Below are 20,121 nucleotides of genomic sequence, written 5' to 3'. Positions count from 1 at the left end.
TCCCCCTGCTCCTACCAGGCCAGGTCCGCACCCTGAGACCCCGCTTCCACCATGAGGCAGGCAGTCACCCCCCGTGGACCAGGTCACCCGCCCCGCGGCAGCACCAGGCTGCACGCACACTGCTGCTCCTTCCAGGCCCCCCTCCTGCTCCTCCTGCTCAGAACCCACGAGGTCGGCTGGTGAGGCAGCGCAAGGCAGGGGAGTTTTCTGGAGCTGCGGGAGGGGAGGTGAGGGAGCCGGCAGGCCGTGCTGGGCAGGACAGGGTCCGTCTAGAGCTCTGGCTCCTCTGATAAGATGACACGGGTGAGCAGTAGGGGATCGCATCCCCAGGAAGCACAGCGCACAACAGCATCCTAAGTCCGAATGTCTGTCCCTGTGCCCGGAGCGTGGACGCACCGCCTCTGCCCCAGAGCCGCCCTCCAGAGCTGCGGCGGCTCTGACTGGCTCCCCTCCCAGACCAACGGCTCACAAGGGCAGGGTCTGTCGTCATCGCCCTAACAGAAGGCTGCGCAGGAGAAACAGCCCCGAAGAGGCTACATCCTCCCCAAAACCTGTGAGTCACCTCATGGAGCAAAAGGCTCCTGAGACAGGATCCCCACTGGAGTCCCCGGGTGACCGTGTTGCCACAGGGCCCTTCTGGGGCGCAAGAGGCTCGGAGGAGATATGGGAGAAGCCGCCTGCAGGCTGTGAGCAGGAAGGGGCTTCCCGGAGAGGGAAGCTCTGAGACGAGCAGCGCCGCCTGCACCTGGACCGCAGCCCTGGACGCCTGGCCGGCAGCACCGGCCAGTGAGGCCCTGAGACTTCACTTGGCCACCAGCTTCCGGGACACTCGCTGTGGCTTGAGCAGGAGACGCCTCTGGATGGTACACCGCGCAGGGTACAAGGAGCTTCCACGACCAGGATCACTGACAACTCTGCCCAGAGGCAGAAACGCCCCGGGAGATGGAGGCCAAGGCCCAGGAGGCCCACGGCACACTGGGCACTGGGCTGGACGGCGAGGCCTCACCCGCGGACACAGCGCACGAGGCTCCCGGCTCCTGCGCAGACGTTCCCGGCTCAGCGCTGTCTGAAGACAGGCAGAGGGAAGGAGAGGGCCGGGTGGGCAGATGAGGCCACACCGGACCCCGGGGAGGCCCGGACCCGAGACTAAACCGTCACCTTACACCAAAGCCCAGAAGCAACCATCAGGACAGACTGAGGCACCCAGCACGGTGCCGGGCGCAGTCCCCCTGGACACGCGAGGGCCACTGCACCAGCAACAATGCCCCGCGACTGTCACAGAAAGTAGGACGGGAGGCTCGCAGGCGAGAGCCAGCAGGGGGTCCCCACTAGACAGCCCTCTCCCGCAGCCCCGAGCTGTCAGGAGAGATGAGGGTCATTCCCACAGGGGCTCCACGGGCCCCGGGAAGCAAACCTAAGTCTACGGGGCCAGGCTCTCGGTGTCACGGTCACCAGGTGCTGTGAGGAGCCTGCCTGACCACTCGGACCTGCTGAGGCCGGCTCCATGAAGAAGGGCCTGTGCGCCCCGTGGAGCCGAAGAAATGGGCGGTAACGGAAGGGGGAGGAACCCAAGTCGTCACCCAGTGAAGCGGAGACGGGATGAGAACTCCACTGGATGCCAGGGCCTGAGGTGCTGTCTACCACCTGTCCAACTGAGCCTAGCACCGTGCCCTTGACTCACTGTGCACTGTTCACACGCCTGACAGGCTCACACTTGCCACCAGCCCAACAGCCAGGCCAAAACCGGCTCCAAATCACACAGACCAGGATCAAGATCGGTGTGAACTCATCTTTAGTGGCAGCAGGCAAATAGATACAATGTGTGCATGAGTGTGGACACGCCCACTCACTCTACAGATGTCTGCACATGAGTGTGGGCACACCTACTCTACAGATATGTGTGCACGTGTGGACACGCCCACTCTACAGATGTGTGTGCACGAGTGTGGACACGCCCACTCTACAGATGTGTGTGCACATGACTATGGGCACGCCCACTCTACAGATATGTGTGCACGTGTGGACATGCCCACTCTACAGATGCGTGTGCACATGAGTGTGGGCACGCCCACTTTACATATGTGTGTGCATGTGTAGACACGCCCACTCTACAGATGTGTGTGCACATGCGGACATGCCCACTCTACAGATATGTGTGCACATGCGGACATGCCCACTCTACAGATGTGTGTGCACGCCCACTCTACAGATGTGTGTACGCGTGTGGACATGCCCACTCTACAGATGTGTGTGCACATCAGTGTAGGCACGCCCACTTTACAGATGTGTGTGCACGTGTGGACACGCCCACTCTACAAATGTTTGTTCACGAGTGTGGGCACGCCCACTCTACAGATATGTGTGCACGTGTGGACGCACCCACTCTACAGATGTGTGTGCACGAGTGTGGGCACGCCCACTTTACAGATGTGTGTGCACGTGTGGACACGCCCACTCTACAAATGTTTGTTCACGAGTGTGGGCACGCCCACTTTACAGATATGTGTACACGTGTGGACACGCCCACTCTACAGATGTGTGTGCATGAGTGTGGGCACACCCACTTTACAGATGTGTGTGCACGTGTGGACACGCCCACTCTACAGATGTGTGTGCACATGAGTGTGGGCACGCCCACTCTACAGATGTGTGCACAAGTGTGGACATGCCCACTCTACAGATATGTGTACACGAGTACGGACATGCCCACTCGCCCTCAGCTCCGCCCCCGGGAGTGACCGCTCTGGGCAGCCCTGGGCTGAGGGTGCACACTGCCTCTGCCGCGGGAGCCAGCACCGCTGGACGTGCAGCTGGCCCTGGCCGGGCAAGGACCTGGCGGACCTCTGTGCTTAGAGCTGGGACAGCAACCATCACTGCTGGTGGTCAGCAGAGTAACACAGGAGCCTATGAGGCCACATGGACAGACAGGCAAGGAAGGGGTGCCCTTCCCCACAGAACGTGAGCTGGTAAACAGAAGGCAGGCTGGCAGCGAAGGTCACCACCCAAGGACAACTGCAGGGACGCGGACTCAGGAAGCCTCGGTGGGGATCAGCGGGGGAAGACTTCACCGAGGACGCGAAGGTGCATGAAGTCTCCAGACACTCAGCAGCCTTTGAGGAGGGCAGGACCCTCGGGAAGAAAGCCCTGTGTGTCGCCAACGGCATGACGGGTGACACCCAGGCAAGGACCCCACTGCAGGGGTGCCTCTTGGCATCAGGTCTGACGGGCCCCTACCAAAGCCTGAGCCCCACGGGGGCCCGGCCTCCAGTTCTGCCCACGTGGGCCTCCACGCCAATCAGGCGCGTGACCAGCCACTCTCACAAGGGGCCAATGCCCACTGTTGCCCCACCTCGGCCAGGACCTGGGCACCCGCGGTCGCCCCAGCTCAGCTGCGACCCAGGGGCCTGCAGCACTGGACGGGTACCCCTGGACCACAGGCGGGTGGCGCGTGGGGCGGCCCCGGAGGCGCCACTGACGGTCAGGATGGCGGCCTGTGCGGGAAGCCTGTGCCCACCTCCTTGAGGCCGTCGTCCCTCCTGCTGCCTCTGCATCGGACGCCGCTGCCTATGGGTTCACCACGCTCACGCCTTGTCCACCGTGCCCTCCGTGCTCTGGCTCCTCACGTCTGCGCCTTCCTTGCGTCTCTCGCGGTGTTTCCATTTTCTAGCACAGAAATGGCACCTGCTGTTCAAGGTCACGTCACTTATGTGACATACACAGCACCGCAGTTACGTTTCTGCTAGAAGCTGTGAAGAGCCCCACGTAGCAAACAGCAGAACGGAGTCGATCAGAAACATCAGAAAAAACTGGAATGTGTGTCAGTAACTGTGCTTGAACCTGCTCTGGAGCTGTCAGAGATGAAATTTTAAAGGAGCTACAAAGCACTGACTTTTTCTATGGCTACAACAGAGTCAAAATAAGACAAAGTGTAATTTAAGGTAAGCTTAATCACCTCACACGCACTGAAAGCAGCAGCTCAAGCTCACACTGCATTACCTGTGGACAGAGCCAAGTCCTCTGCTACATTTTGAAGCCTGTGGAGACACAGGGATGGGGCATCACCCACACGTGCTGTTCCACGGAGCCCGGCCCCCAGACAGGCGGCTTCAGCTGCTCAGGTCAACAGGCCTCTCCCTTTACCTGCTCAGAACAACAAAAAGAAAAGCAAGCTTGGTTGACAGTAAAGCACCCACAGCAACCACAGAGACACGGGCAGGCCCCCACAGGAGCCTGGTGGCTCGAGGCCCAGGGGCTGGGGGTGGTAGGGAGGTAGGCTGGGTGCTGCCCCCCATGCCCAGGGGCCCAGAGAAGCTCCCGGGAAGGCGGTGGGCTTTGGGTGACCTGGCGGGAGGCTGGGAGAGCAGCCATGTGACTCCTGGGCTGCTTTCACAGTTCCCGCCCTGGAAGGTGTCCCCAGGGCGGCTCACCCGGGGAAGCCACACGAGGACACCCGCAGGCTCCGCACGGGTTCTGGGCCACTGCAGGGGACAGACACGCCAACGGGCATGTGTGTGTGCGGACGGTGGCGCCAGGGCCGTGGCCAGCAAGCACAGTGCGGGGCTGGGGTGAGCGGCAGCAGAGAAGCGGTGACCAGGCCCCTGTAGAACTTGGCCACCGTCAGGGAGATGGAGCTGAAGGGCCTGGAGCTGGAGTCATTCCCGGAGCTCCGGCGGGGTGTGGGGGGCGCCTGCACTCAGTGTCGCTTAGATGCGGCCAGCGACATAGGCACAGATGTTGCACGTGCGATCTCAGACGTCAGTGAGCAAGGGACACAGATCCCCAGGGCCAATGTTCTCGAGGAGAAGACTGACAACAAGTGATAAGCGCCATGAGCAGGCACGCCGTCCGTTCAGACACTGCAGGTGACAGACAGGACAAACCAGAGCAAGGGAGGAGGTAGGGAGAGCAGAGGGTCCAGAACACCTCCCTGAAGTCACAGCTGAGCAACATTAGAATGTCAGGAATAACTTTGTGCCAACAGAGTTGAAAACTCCTAAGGAATTTGACAAATTGCTTGAAAACAGCTCACCAGAACTGAGGTGAATGGAAACAGAATCGAGAGTTCTGGACCCCTAAGGACACTGAGCCAGGCGGGTTCCACCAAACCTGCGTGCTGCACCCCGCCCCAGACAGACCCGCCCAAGCACACAGGTAGTGGTGTTCCTGACTGGGGCTGAGGCTGCACAGCTCAGGCCAGGGGGACCCGGGGGACACGGACCACCCACAGCTGCAGCACTGCCTGCGGAGCGCACAGGAGGGGCTCTGTGCAGGAAACAAATGTCGTTTATGACAAAAACTAAAAGGAGAGAGATGCTAAGATCTCCCCAGAGACACACTCTCAGCAAGTTAAGAGCAGAAGGAACTTCCCCACCTGAACAAAGCTCTCCATCTAAGAGACACTAACACTTCCATCCACTGGAAGGTTTATGCCTGACTGCAGAGCTCTCTTCCCAGCAGGCGCCTGTGGGGAGCAGCTGTGGCCGTGTATCTCCTGGACGCAGCCGGCAACCAGAGGTCTGCGCCTGGGGGACGCATGACGGGACAGGTGCTCCAAGACAGCAAGTGCACCATGAAACTGGGCACTTCAGCGCATGTAAACACCTCCCTGAAAAGCACACTTTGCCAAAAGCCCGCCCAACACAAGCACCACTCCTGGCGGTGAGAATTCTCCCTTTCACCAGGCATCTCCAGGCAAGTATCCCCGAACAGCCGATTCCAGGCTGACGGAGGCCAGATGTGTGAGGCACGACGCAAGGCTGAGAGGACACACCCGCCCCGCCTGGCTGCCACCAGCCCTGCGTCCTGCCGGGCGGCTCCGCTGCTGGGCACTGCACCCCCCACTCTCCCCTTGGCCTTGGCCAAGCCTTGGCCCCCGGGGTCATGGGCACAGATGTGGGGGACGGGCCCCTGCCCTGACCCCATCTTGCTGACACCTCCTGAGTCTAATGTGTCACGGTGTCCTGAGTGGCAGATGCAACGCCATATATGTGTACACAAGATCTTTACTTTTCAAAAATGAAACCAAATGATAATGCAACACTTCAGACAATCAGTTGACCCTCCTTGAGACAGAGGCCGGCAGCGCCATCCTCTGGCCCCGCGCCCCGACACCAGTGCCGGCCGCTGGGCTGTCCCGCACGGAGCGCACGGCCGGAGCACTGATTCCTACCCCTCCCAGGCCGATGGCTGAGACTCGGCGGGGAGAGGCCAGTGAGGACGGCCATGGCCAGCGCCTGGGAGCCTGGCTGGTGACAGTGTCCACTGGTGACTTACACTTCCCTGAAAGCTCAGCGGGGTCCACGCCAAGACCCATGTCCTTGGGAGCTGAGGGCCCGCCAAGCAGGAGCCTCCCTGAGAGCCCTGTGGGTCCTGGGCTCCTGGGCGACAGCTCTTCCCGTCGCTGAGCGCGTTCACCCTGACTCCTCGGGAAGAGGACTCTGGATGCAGCGCCCAGTCCCCCAAGGCTCATTCTGTCTGCCGCTTCCTTCGTGGATTCTGCTGTGACCTTCGGCTGAAATAACCCACAGCCCTGAGCGTGAGGAGTCCATCCTGTGCCTGCACACCTGGGGCCACCCCTCAGCCTCTCAACGCCCCGGGCCTGCCGGGCCTCCATGTGTCTGCCCAGACAAGCCTGTCTAGGCCGGAGACAGTGAGCGAGGCCTGGCCGCCCCGGGCCCGACCCTGCTGTGGCCCCGGGACACAGTGGCACCTCCACCCCCTTCCCCGGTCCAGGCTGATCCAGGCCCCACCCTCCTGCTTCCCAAGGGCTCTGATGGTCCCAGCAAGCCCTTCTCATCTGGAACCTTCCACACCTCCCTCCTAACAGAACCTGCCTCCACAGGATCCCCCCTACCCCATGACTCAGTCACCCCCCCACCCAGCCTTCTGTCCTCAACTCCACCAAGTCCCGGTGACAAGGACATCACCAGCCCTCCAAGATATAAGGCTGCCGCCCACCTGCAGCCCAGCCGACCCCTCCATGCGGCCCCTGCCACCGGGGAAGCAGTAGGGGCCACACACCGGCCTCAGCCCTGGACGCTGCAGAAGGGACAGGCCACATGCCCCACACCTCTCAGGGTCACGCCAGAACTCAGGGGCACTCGTTCCTGCATGAAAAGGCCCTTCTGTCCCAGCATCTCGGACCACTGCCCTGTCCAGACTCCTGTCCACCCATCTGCAACACCCCCAATGCCACAGCCCTCTTAAGGGGTACTTCCCCACACGATACCCTTGCGTGACACACACATTTATCCCCTTTCCTCCTCCAGGGAAATACACCAGGCTTGTTGCGCTGGATAAAAGTAGTAAACACACTCACTAATCACAACCTGGAATCCTTCACTGAATGTAGTTAAGGAAAAAGCCCTCAGTCTCAACCCCCAACACTCACTGCTGCTCGCCATGTGCTGGGCACTTCCACCATCCTCACTTCCGCCTGACACTGCAGACACACACCTTCATCCTCACTTCCGCCTGACACTGCAGACACACACCCTCATCCTCACTTCCGCCCGACACTGCAGACACACACCCTCATCCTCACTTCCGCCCGACACTGCAGACACACACCCTCATCCTCACTTCCGCCTGACACTGCAGACACACACCCTCATCCTCACTTCTGCCTGACACTGCAAACATACAGCCTCATCCTCACTTCCGCCCGACACTGCAAACACACACCCCACCCTCACTTCCGCCTGACACTGCAGACACACACCCTCATCCTCACTTCCGCCTGACACTGCAGACACACACCCTCATCCTCACTTCTGCCTGACACTGCAGACACACACCCTCATCCTCACTTCCGCCTGACACTGCAGACACACACCCCACCCTCACTTCCGCCTGACACTGCAGACACACACCCCACCCTCACTTCCGCCTGACACTGCAGACACACACCCCACCCTCACTCCCACCCGACACTGCAGACACACACCCTCATCCTCACTTCCGCCTGACACTGCAGACACACACCCTCATCCTCACTTCCGCCTGACACTGCAGACACACACCCCACCCTCACTTCCACCTGACACTGCAAACACACACCCTCATCCTCACTTCCGCCTGACACTGCAGACACACACCCTCATCCTCACTTCTGCCTGACACTGCAAACATACAGCCTCATCCTCACTTCCGCCTAACACTACAAACACACACCCCACCCTCACTTCCACCTAACACTGCAGACACACACCCTCATCCTCACTTCCACCTGACACTGCAAACATACAGCCTCATCCTCACTTCCGCCTAACACTACAAACACACACCCCACCCTCACTTCCGCCTGACACTGCAGACACACACCCCACCCTCACTTCCGCCCGACACTGCAGACACACACCCCACCCTCACTCCCACCCGACACTGCAGACACACAGCCTCATCCTCACTTCCGCCTGACACTGCAGACACACACCCTCATCCTCACTTCCGCCTGACACTGCAGACACACACCCTCATCCTCACTTCCGCCTGACACTGCAGACACACACCCTCATCCTCACTTCCGCCTGACACTGCAGACACACAGCCTCATCCTCACTTCCGCCTGACACTGCAGACACACACCCTCATCCTCACTTCCGCCTGACACTGCAGACACACACCCCACCCTCACTTCCACCTGACACTGCAAACACACACCCTCATCCTCACTTCCGCCTGACACTGCAGACACACACCCTCATCCTCACTTCTGCCTGACACTGCAAACATACAGCCTCATCCTCACTTCCGCCTAACACTACAAACACACACCCCACCCTCACTTCCACCTAACACTGCAGACACACACCCTCATCCTCACTTCTGCCTGACACTGCAAACATACAACCTCATCCTCACTTCCGCCTAACACTACAAACACACACCCCACCCTCACTTCCACCTGACACTGCAAACACACACCCTCATCCTCACTTCCTCCTGACAGTGCAGACACACACCCCCATCCTCACTTCCGCCTAACACTGCAAACACACACCCCACCCTCACTTCCACCTGACACTGCAGAGACACACCCTCATCCTCACTTCCACCTGACACTGCAGAGACACACCCTCATCCTCACTTCCACCAACAATGCAAACACACACCTTCATCCTCACTTCTGCCTGACACTGCAAACACACACCCTCATCCTCACTTCCGCCTGACACTGCAAACACACACACCCTCATCCACACTTACACACATCCTCAGACCCTCAGTTACAAACTGTGAGGATGCCTTCCAACACCAGTCACAGAGAACCACAGCCTCCCGAGAACCAGGCACAGTCCGGGCTCTCTGACTGTGGCTGTGGCTAGGTGTGACCAGGTGTTCCCACAGCTCCTTCTGGAGGCTCTGGCCACAGCCAGTCCCTGCTCCCTGCCCTCATGATCCTCAAGAAAGAACCACCTCCCCGTACAAGCCCACCCCGGTCATGCTTCCTTCTATCAACATATCTTATGAGAACCTTTCTGTTTTCGATTTATTTTGGGGTTAGTGCCGCTAAGCTATATTTTCCGAGGAAACAGGTCATCAAATTTATTGTCACAGAATTGCTCAGAGTAGCCTGAAAACGTATTAAACAGCTTCACTGGGGGATGTCTGACAAGTGACACATGCTTTAAAGGGCTCCCAGGGCCCCGATTCTGGACGCTGTGTAGACAGGGCCAGGCAGCCTCCTGAGACTCGCCGAGCAGCCACGTGGACGGGCAGCTCACCCCTTCTGTTCTGAGTGGTGCCCACCCTGACTCTCAGCCCCTTTGCCTGTAGACTCAGGGCTGCGGGAACAAGGGTGCCGTGAAGAGTGGTGGCCACGGCTCTGTGTGGATGGCCCGCTGGGGAAACACCCACTGAGGAGGTCACCTGTGTCCGCCTGCCCTGTCCGAGCCTCTATTGCCCTGGGGGCCATTCTTCTGCCCCTTCAGTTCATCCTCACCCCAACACCAGAGCCCCCACCAGTCTCTGTGTCCACGGGCCTGCCCTGGACGTCACTGTGGCTCCCGGACAGACGGCGGAGCCACCAGGACAGCCCCCAGCCATCTGTACCACCAATTCTTTCTCCACAGACACGTCTGACAACTTCAGAAAAGCAAACCCGAGACCCCTGAAAAACTAATCGCAGAAGCCCGACTGCAGACAGCCGAGCCCTCCCCCACGCTCCCCGTCCACGTCAGCTCCTCCATCCATGCTGGGGCCTATCCGTGTCCACTCAGCCCACATCAACTCTTCCATCCGCGTCCACTCAAACCCACCTCAGCTCCGTCCCCCATGGCCTCGCCCACCTCTCGGCTCTGTACATGCCTGGCAATCCATCCTCAAGGGGCCATCAGAGACCAGCAAGACTCTGGGACAGGCCACCCAAGCTCGAGCCTGAGCCCATTCGCCGTCTTGTCCCCTGCTGCCAGCTTCTCAGGGTCTGTGCCCCGCGACCCCACAGGGGTGAGTCCCTCACCACCGTGCACCACGTCCAGCAGGGAGCCCGCCCCAGAGCCGGTGTCCAGTCAGCCGGAGATACTCCTGACGTCCTCGAGAAACTCCAGGAAACCTATCCGTTTATTTTCATGCAGAGCTGACGAAGTGCAGACCCTGCTCTCTGCACACGCCCTCTTCTCCTGACCAGCCACGCCAAGTGGAGTCCCACACTCAGCTCCCGCCCAGCTCCCGCCCCTCCGCCTGGGGGAGCTGGCCAGGCTGCCCGCAGCCAGAGGCCCCGGCCGTGCCTGGGAAGAGCTCTGCGCTCTGCTGGGCCCCCCAGGGCCTTCTCTGCGCGGCTGGTCTGTCCACGCCGGCCCCGGTGACCTCGCTCACACACCTGCCGGGCGTCTGCCCTGTTCTGCTCACCAGGCAAGCACGTGTTGGGTCACGGGACCCAAGCGCTGTCTGGCGGCAGCAAGGTGTCTGCAGGAGCCCTGGAGGACGGGCGGCCTGGGGCTGTGCACTCAGTGGCCCTGCTCGCCCAGGTCGTCCACGCCGGCTGCGCCCCCCTCAGAGCGGCTCATGGGACCTCCAGGGTGAAGTCCTGCGAAGCTCAGGGTGCTCCACAGTCCCCATGGGCCCCTGCTGTTCTAGGACACTCCACGTGCAGTCCCGCCTGGGGTCCTTGCAGGACTGTACTCTTAGCCGGAATATTCCCGCTCTGAGTCCCACTTGCTGGCTCACTCCCAGCAAGTCTTGTCTCAAGCGTCCCCTCCCCAGTGAGCTCTTTGAGACAATCCTAAGGTCCACACCCACGTGAACGACTCTGAGCCTTCCCCCTCCAACCCTTAACTGACAACTTTGTTATTACTCGCACCTAGATTATACTGTCAGGCATGTGACTGGGAACGCTGAAAATTCAACAGACCGGCTATATGACAAAATTGAGAAAATCTGTCTGAAGGGTATAAAAGATGGGAAATAGAAGAAATGCCACGTCCAACCAACAGGTGCTCCAGAAAACGGAAACAGACAAGACGCTCTGACAGTCTGGAGCCGGGCTGGGAGCACACACATTCCTGGGTCATCCGCGCACTCATTCATAGGCAACACTTCATAATCTGGAGAAAATGATTTGCATGTCTCCCCAGTTGGGAGATTTGCATGTCGTCCCCTCAGACGACAAGGGCCCTGGTGCCGCCCACATCCATGCAGGTCTCCGAACCTGAAGACATCAGGGCGCGAGGGAGAGTCCTGAAGGTTCTGGGGCAGGAGAAGCCTGGAGGAGGGATCGCTTGCACCAGCCTCCTCACCTGCAGCGCCTGACTCCAAGGAGTCCAAGGAAAGACACCTGGGACATAGGATTCTACATCCAGCCAGACAACTGACCCAGCAGACTGGCAGAGGCCTCAGGAAACGTGCTCAGACACCCATTCACAGGACGCCCTGAAGCATGTCATGAGCCAGCAGGCGCTCGCGTGTCAGCACAGGTGCAGGGAGCGCTGGGGCGCTGGCAGGCCGGCCGCCCTGGCTGACCGAGGAAGGACGTGCGGAGAGACGTCCCCACTCTGACCTGGGCGGGGGGTGCCGGGCAGACAGGGGCAGGGGCCCCACAAGCCCAGCATGAGGCCTCCAGCTGGGACCAGGCATGGGGACAGAGGACCAAGGAGGGCGCAGGGCGCAGGCCGGACCCTTGAGAATGTGGGCCAGGAGAGGGACAGCAGGCAAAGTGAGGCAGGAGGGAAGTCCAGCCAGAGAGCAGACTTGACTCACAGTCTCATCTACTTCCCACTAAGGTCCAAGCTTCGGAGAAGCGCAGAAAACACAGAGAAAGGGCTGAGGGACACCAAGATTCCGCTGGCAGGCAGCTGGCTGCAAACCCTGCTCAGGAGCAGACATGTGACCCCTCCACCAGAAACACCAGCTCAGGCAGAACCAGGGAGCCGGGCTGGGCTCCCCACGGGGTCTCAGAACTGTGCCTCAACACGACTCCTTGTCACCCCCACCCACGTCTGAGTTACAACAGCCGGCCAGCCTGCCCGTGGTTGCTGGGAAGCCACAGGGAGGACACCGCCTCACTCGGTTCACAGGTGCCCCTGGTGGGTCACACCAGACAGGGGACTCAGGGGCTGAGACCCTGGGAGCCTTGGAAGGGAGGGGAAGGGGGGTTTGCATCTGGGGAGTATGAATTTTGGGGGGCCAGAGGGAAGACTATGAAAGGCAGAATTTTGAGATGGTCACAAGATCCTGGGCCCTACCGGACACACACCTCTGCTCTAATTATCCCACCTACTGCTGTAAAGGGGTTTTTGAAGATGTAATTAAGGTCTCAAATCAGCTGACCTTACAACAGGGCAAGTATCCAGCAGCCTGACCAAACTGCACGGTCTTTCAGAGCCGAGTTTTCTCAGCTAGTGGCAGAAGAGCAGGCTACAGCAGAACACAACATGCTGAGGGCCCTCGGCCCTCAGGCAAAGGACTGCGGGGCCTCGGGGCCAGGGTGGGCCCGCCGGTGAGTCCCTGACAAGGGCCACGCTCGGCCCACACACCGACCTCGGCCCGGGGCCCTGGGCAGCAGAGTCAGCCACGTGCTGCCGGACTTCTGACCCATGGAGCCGTGACACGTAAGTGGGTGCCCTTTCAAGCCACTAAGTTTGTGGCAATTCATTTTCCAGCAATAGAAAACGAGACAATAGGGTTTGGAGAAATGAAAGTTGCTAGCTTCTAAAAGAAAGGGCGAGTTTCCCAAACACGTGAAAAACAAAGTAGCCACCACTTCTGGAAATACTCTCATTCGGCACCTATTCTCCCAGCTCCAGAGACAAGAATCAGGTTAATAAACAAGTGGAAGAGGCAAGAACCCCTTGGTATGGACTGAACTGGGCCCCTCAAGCTCACGTGTTAAAGCCCCAACCCCGTTTCCACACACGGGGCCTCTGCGAGGCTGACTCATGAGTTGGGGCTGACGGGTGAGCACCCTGCCGGGAAGGAGCCAGCCTGCTGCCAGCCTACCTGTGAGGGCGAGAAGGCCCGTCCAGGCCAGGAACCAAGCCCACTGGCACCCTGAGCTTGGGCCTCAGCCTCCCCGGACCGCCCTGTCTGTGGGGTCTCGTCCCGGCAGCAGTGTGGAGACCCCGTCTCCCAGCTCCTCCTCGGGGCAGCTGCTGCGAAGCAGGGAAGACGACTGCCTCCCGCAGTTCCCGTCTCCAGGGTACGGAGGAAGTTATTCCACCCAGAGGAAACGCTACTCTAAAGCAGAACTGGTATTTCCCCTGACAATTTCAAAAACTTTCTACCCACTAAACCTTTTATAAAGTCTGCTAAGAGCAACACAGCTGACCCGAGTGGGACTCGCCATCGTGCGCCTGTGAGGATGACAGAACGGCCCCGGACATCTCTGTCAGACACAGACAGGGAGGCTGAGGCAGCCCCCCGGGCAAGAGCAGGTGCCGCTCCCAGGACAGAGCTTGGCTCCTCTGGGCTCCCTGACCGTCTCTGCTCCCCGGAGCCTCGGCCCAGTGCCCGGGGCACAGGAGTGACAGCAGCGCTGAGTGCGGGACGCACAGCCTGCCAGCACAGCAGCCTCCGTGAGGCATCTCTCAGCCCAGGAGGGGCCCAGCCCCGCTCTGCCCTCGGGGTAAACAGGGGACACACACAAAGGTGGACGGCACCCTGAGTGAGGAATCAGAAAAACTCACAAGTGACGGGTGGCCTGGAGAAGTCTGTGCTGTGGGGAGCCCGAAAGGGTGGGAGAACCCCAGTGCCACGCGGGGAATCACCTGCCTCCCAGACGGAAACACTCAGGAAGACCTTCCTGAGCCACCCAGGGAGAGCTGAGAGTGGACAGGAAACGAGCCAGTTCGTGGAGTGAGCGTCCACTTCTCAGTGTGACCACGGCGTTGCGTTATGTGGAGACCATCTTCTTACCAGCCTCATGTGCTGTGAATCACCTAAGGAACGAGGCAGATGGTCTGCAGCTACTTCAGATGATTCAACAATAACTGTGTGTTTAGGGAAACCAATAAGCATGTGTGGCGAAACACACGTAATCGCTGGGCCTCGGGTTCGGGCAGCAGGGTGCTGGGCTTAGTCGCTCAATCATGTCTGACTCTCTGCGACCCCACGGACTGCAGCCCGCCAGGCTCCTCTGTCCACGGGGTTCTCCAGGCCAGAAACACTGGAGTGGGTTGCCATGCCCTCCTTCAGGGGATCTTCCCAACCCAGGGATCGAACCCAGGTCTCCTGCATTGCAGGCGGATTCTTTGCCGTCTGAGCCATCGGACGATTCAACAATAAATGTGTGTTCAGAGAAACGGATAAGCAAATGTGGCAAAACACACATAATTGTTGAGTCTAGGGTTAGGGTAGAAGGGTGCTCACTGTCTAATTCGTTTTTTCTCCACTGTGTTTTTTTTTTTCCTCAGAAACTTTGGTAAAAAACTAAAAGGGGCTTTGCTGGTGGCTCAGTGGTAAAGAATCTACCTGCCACCGCAGGAGAGATGGGTTTGATCCTTGATCCAGGAGGATTCCACACGCCCTGGAGCAACTAAGCCTGTGTGCCACAACTGCTGCGCCTGTGCTCTAGAGATGACGCTCCACAACGAGAGGTCCCCGCACTGAGAAGCCCGCGCCCCATGACGGGAGAGCAGCCCCCGCGCCCCACGACGGGAGAGGGGCCCTCAATCTCCACTATTAGAGAGCGGCCCCCGCTCACAACCAGAGAACAGCCTGCGCAGCAGCAAAGACCCAGTATAGCCATAGGTAAATAAGTAATTTTTTTTTTTTAAAGTAAAACTAAATCACTTAAAAGCAGAAGAGGCTGACCCTTCTCGGTCCCTCACCACCTGTGACTGCGCCCCGTGCCTGCGTGTCCTCACCAGGCAGCCACGGGCGAGCAGGTCGTCCTGGGTGATCCACGGAAGGCGTTAATGCATACAACAGCTCCAGAACAGGGCCGTAGAAGGGAGCAGGTCAGCTTTTAGCTAGCTGAGCACCTTCTACGCACCAGGCCCTGCTGAGAATCAGCAAACATAGCAGCTGACAAGACCCCCTAACCAAACCCGCTGGGCCGCCACGAGATGCACAGAGGACCCACAAGTTGGCCAGGAACTTCACGGAGGCCTGTGGACACCTTCCTACTCTTTGCTTTTTCGTGTCAAACACCTGGAATTTGCTGTTGTGTGGCAAAGTCCAGCAAATATTGATGCGTTTGAAAAAAAAAAATCCTGTTAACCTCCACTCTCTAAATTCACCTAAGCATTAGAAGTTCTCTTCAAAAAAATAAAATAAGCCTAATAACTAGTTTTTGAAGACAGTCTAGTTACTTTTAAAATACCTCACTTTAAAATACCAGTGAAAAACTATCAACTTGCAGAACTGAAGAACAGTTCCATTTTTTGAAGCATAATAAATTGTGCAGCATTTTTGCAACAGCAACAGCAAGTATCAGAAAGGTAGTAAGAAACTGTCCTCAAACCTCAACACAGTGCAATAGAAAAGAAAATTAACTTTCAACTTCAAATTCGATTCTGACCATTAACCAAATAAAACTATGAAATAACAAATCCTGTCATTCAGTAAATTAAACAGTAATAGTATAGGCTAACACAAACTTTGTTTATAACCCAAATAAGTAAGTGTAATCACTGGAAAGGACCCTGCTTCACCCCCAGCAAGGTGGAAACCTAGCGGGTCCGGAGAGCAGGGTGGCAGGAGAGGACGCCCCCTCCACGTGGTGACCAGTCACGGGCAGTGGGCCCCGCGTGGGTGCCCTTCACAGCCTTCACAGTCCTGCAGCACTGCCCCGGCACCAGGAAGTCAAGGTACCAGGGTCCAGGCACCCAGGAGGGGAGGTGTGAGCTGAGAACCAGGCCCCAGCACACAGGTTCCTGGAGCACTCTTCCCTTCGAGGGTCAAATATGCAAAACATCTTGGACCTCACACTTCAAAAATGTCTTAGAAACATCAGTTTATAATTCCCAGAGCAAAATAACTGGCAGGAATCAAAGTTCTAGAAACAACTAAAATCACTGCACTTGCAGCTTCAAACAACTCTACATCTCTGACACACATACCTACAATTTAACTGTGTGTGGGGTGGGGGCTTATGGTCTGCTGCAAGTGTTCTAGGCTAACTCCTAAACATCTTTCCTACTTGTAACTTCTCTCCCATCATGCGCAAGCTCCAGCATCACTCCATCAGCACAGTGGTGACATCAGAGCAACCTGTGTAACTCAAGAGACAGCTGAGCTGCTGCACCCTCGGGCTGACCTCACTGCTCTGCGCAGTCCTGTTCATTCACCCTGCAGGGCACTTCTCAGGAGCCAACATCTAATGGAGGCCAGGCATTAGGATGGCCTGGCTGCCCCCAGCCCCTCCCAGGAATCACCTGTGGCGTTCCTCCTGCTCAAGCATGGGCAGGGCCTGGTAACTGGGTTCTAACAAAGAACATGGCAAAAGGGATGGGATATCCCAGCCAATATCAGGTCATGAACACTGTGGCCTGCTCACTCTCCCATTCAGTCACTGGCTCCCTAGAGCTGCCCTACGGATGTCTCCAGCAAGCAGCCTGGAAGCAGATGCCCCCAGCTGAGCCTACAGACAGATACCACAGCCCCAGTCAGCACCCTGTCTGCAGCCTTGTGAGACTCTTGAGGCTGGGGACACAGCTAAGCTGTGCCTAGACTCCTGACCTCAGACTGAGATAACTGATGTGGTTTTAAGGCACACTACATTTTGGGGTAACCTGCAGGACAATAATATATAAATAATATAACCATCCAGCGCTATCATACCTTCAAAAATCCAAAAATGAGAAAATAAAGAGCCTAATCAAACTTGAATGCCCAGTTTCACAAGTCTTTTCCAAAACTTCAAAGAAAATTAAGTTTCTTAAAAAGTAAAGTGTATGTTTAAACAAACGAACAAAATCAGAAGCAAGTACTGAGCAAGAAGGTCCCAAGCATGGTTATGTCTGACAAATAAAAGTTTCTAGGCTGGACTATTCATGGACTCCATTTAAGATTAGGTCCTATGAAATGTTACACTGAAAATTCAAAGGGAGTTTCTCCTAAGTAACCAAGAAGAGAAGTTATGGCACAAAATGAAACAGTGAACTGATCATTCAAGCGTCTCCCTTGGGTTTTAGACTCACGCCCCATCCTAACACAGGGCAACGTCTCTAAATGTTCTCCTGCCTTTTGTCCATACAGTGAACGCACTGCACGCTGGTCCCACGCCAGGCAGACAGTGCCCACCTGGGCAGCCTCATGTACTGGACACTCTGGAGCCTTTCCCCAGCCCAAAGGCAGCACGTCTCCATCCCTACTTTCAAAGTAAAGGACACTGTGGGCAAGATCCGGGTGAGGTCAGATGGTAATGTTTTGGAGAAGCAGAGCCCCCACCCCAGGGTCTCTTCCTGGACTGGAAAAGGTGCCTGATGGCTCACCTGACAAACACTGGACCAATGGCCCCCAAACCCTTCCCGCAACCCACATGGCCATTTGGATCCCATCCCTCCTGGAAATTCCTGGACACAGAAAACACCTCCAGCCCTAGAGAATGGGGCCCTTTTGGTGACATCACCGGAGGGCGGGGAGGGTAGAAGTGATCGAAGGTGCCTGACACTGACCACAGAGTCCAGGTAAGGAAATGACAGCCCTGGAGCAGAGACTGGGAGAACAGGGTAGGCGACAGCTTCCTGGGTCTAGGGAGGGGCACCCTGCTGGCTCGGGGCACGGAGCCAGTGTGGAGTAGGGGCTCCATCAGTCTCAACCCACTCTAACCCCAGGGACCAGTCCAGGCAGCAACTGCTGAAGGTCAGAAGGTTTGTAGGGCCCAGGTGCTCAGGGGCCTCACAGAGAGGGCTGGTTTGCACCTGTGGGGCTTACATGCCCAGGATCCCTGATGCTCCAGACCTTTATATAGCAGGTGAGGTCCAGCTGAGTGAGCTGAGTGGATTCCGGGCACTCTGGAAACTGCCCCAGGGCCCAGGCCCCTGGGGGTCCAACCTGGGGTCCCAGCACTCCTCAGAGACCACCCTTGAGGCCTGGGTGCTTCTCAGTGACTCATTCAAGAGTCGCAGCCTTCCTGGGGGCCTGTCTCCAAGTTTCAGCTCTCATCACAGTCCCGGTCCTGTCTGAGACCCAGCCTTCTTCAGGACTGCCCAGCGTCCAACTCTCCTTCACGACCTACCTGGGTCATCCCTGCAGCCTGTCACAAGACAGAGCCCTCCACGTGGCACAGCCCCAGGGTCCGGGCTCCTGGGAAGGACGGGCTGTCCCCGGGTCCCTGAAGTGCTCACAGGACAGTTTCGAAATCCTGGCCCTACTGGAGACCAGTCCTGGGGTCTCAGTCCTCTCTAGTGGGTTTACTCAAGCCCTGATCTTTCCATGGGCCAGTCCTGGGGTCCAGACCGCCCCCAGGTGACCCATCCTATTTTAGTATATGTGCTGCTGAAGCGAGCACTAGGTGACCCATCCTAAGGTCCATGGCTCCTCAGTGACTTGTCCCAGTCCCAACTGTTCCTAAGTCCTGGCCATCCTCGGTGACCTGTCTCGGGGTCCAGCTGATTCTTATTGAGTCTTAAGGTCCCAGCCCTCCTCCATGACCCACATCGGGGTTGGGCTCTCTTAGGAGATCTGTCTTGACGTCCAGTACTTCCTAGTCTTTTCTCAGTGGGTCCTAAGGTCCAGTCCTCCCTGATGACCCATCCTGGGGTTAGACCCTCTGCAGTGGCCCGTCCGGTCCTCCCTGGTCCCTCTCCGGTGACCCGTCCTGGGGTCTGGTCCTCCCTGGCCCCTCTGCGGTGGCCCGTCCAGGAGTCCGGTCCTCCCTGGTCCCTCCCCGGTGACCTGTTCAGGGGTCTGGTCCCCCTCAGTGGCCGGTCCTGGGATCCAGTCATCCACGGTCGCTCCCCGAAGACCCGTCCCGAGGTCGGGCCCTGCCCTAGGTCCGGCCCCCGTGGGTCCGGCCCGGGCCTGGGCCTACCGAGCAGAGACGGGGCGCCGCAGGCCGGGCCGACGAGGGTGCAGGGGCTCGGGCCGGGGTTCGGAGCCTTCCGGGCCCGGACACGGGCCGAGGCCGCGGCCTGTGGAGCGGGCGCCACGGGCCAGGCCAGGCGGGGCGCGGACTCACTGACCTGCCGTCTCAGCTGCGGGCGAGCTGGGCGCACGCGGGGGCAGCGCGGGCAGGGGGAGGGGGCGCCGCTCCCTCCGGGTCCCCCCCAAGAGCCGGAGAAAAAAACCCGTCCGGAGTTTAAAACAAAGAGGCGGAAATGCCCGAGCGGAGCCGACCGCAGAGTCGGGGGCGCCGCGCCTGGAGCATGCGCGTTGCGCGGCCCGGCTCCCACCCGGCGGCCGGGGCAGGGGCGGGGCCTGGAGGGGGCGGTCCGAGGGCGGGGACAGGGCGGAGCCAGAGGGCGCAGGCGCGTCCGGGCTGGGTAGGCTCTGGGGCCTGAAGAGGAGAGGGTTGCCGGCCGCGGAACCCAGGACGGGGGCGTGGTGAGAGGTTGTGGGTGGGGACGGAGGGCGGGTTCAGAGGGAGCCTCGGGGCCGGGCTCCAGGCAGAGACCAAGCCGGGTGCGTGGGACACTCCAGAGGCTGGGGAGGCGGGGCCAGAGATGGGGCGGGGCCTTGAGGGGCGTGGGGGCGGGGCCTGGGAGGGCCGGTGAGGGGCGGGGCGGGGCGGGGCCGGGGACG

General features: G+C 58.8%; 1 protein-coding gene across 4 annotated transcripts in view; it reads right to left on the bottom strand.

Annotated features, from left to right (window-relative positions):
- Positions 1-19,775, bottom strand: part of PCGF3 (polycomb group ring finger 3) — a 50,253-nt gene extending 30,478 nt beyond the window's left edge. The window contains exons 1-3 of one of the 4 annotated variants that reach the window (XM_043905909.1): positions 19,563-19,772; positions 3,997-4,140; positions 3,515-3,681 (exon numbers count right to left, since the gene is read on the bottom strand). The gene's annotated coding sequence lies outside the window, so the exon portion shown is untranslated. Of the gene's footprint in view, positions 1-3,514; positions 3,682-3,996; positions 4,141-19,562 lie in introns of all 4 variants that reach the window. The other 3 variants (XM_043905908.1, XM_043905911.1, XM_043905910.1) reach the window with 3 other exon arrangements.
- Between the last annotated feature and the right edge of the window lie 346 nt (positions 19,776-20,121).

Source organism: Cervus elaphus, chromosome 6 (assembly GCF_910594005.1).
Source record: "Cervus elaphus chromosome 6, mCerEla1.1, whole genome shotgun sequence".
Taxonomy (NCBI): domain Eukaryota; kingdom Metazoa; phylum Chordata; class Mammalia; order Artiodactyla; family Cervidae; genus Cervus; species Cervus elaphus.
The sequence above is the reverse complement of the archived record's forward strand: the minus strand, read 5'-3'. Positions and strand labels throughout refer to the sequence as shown.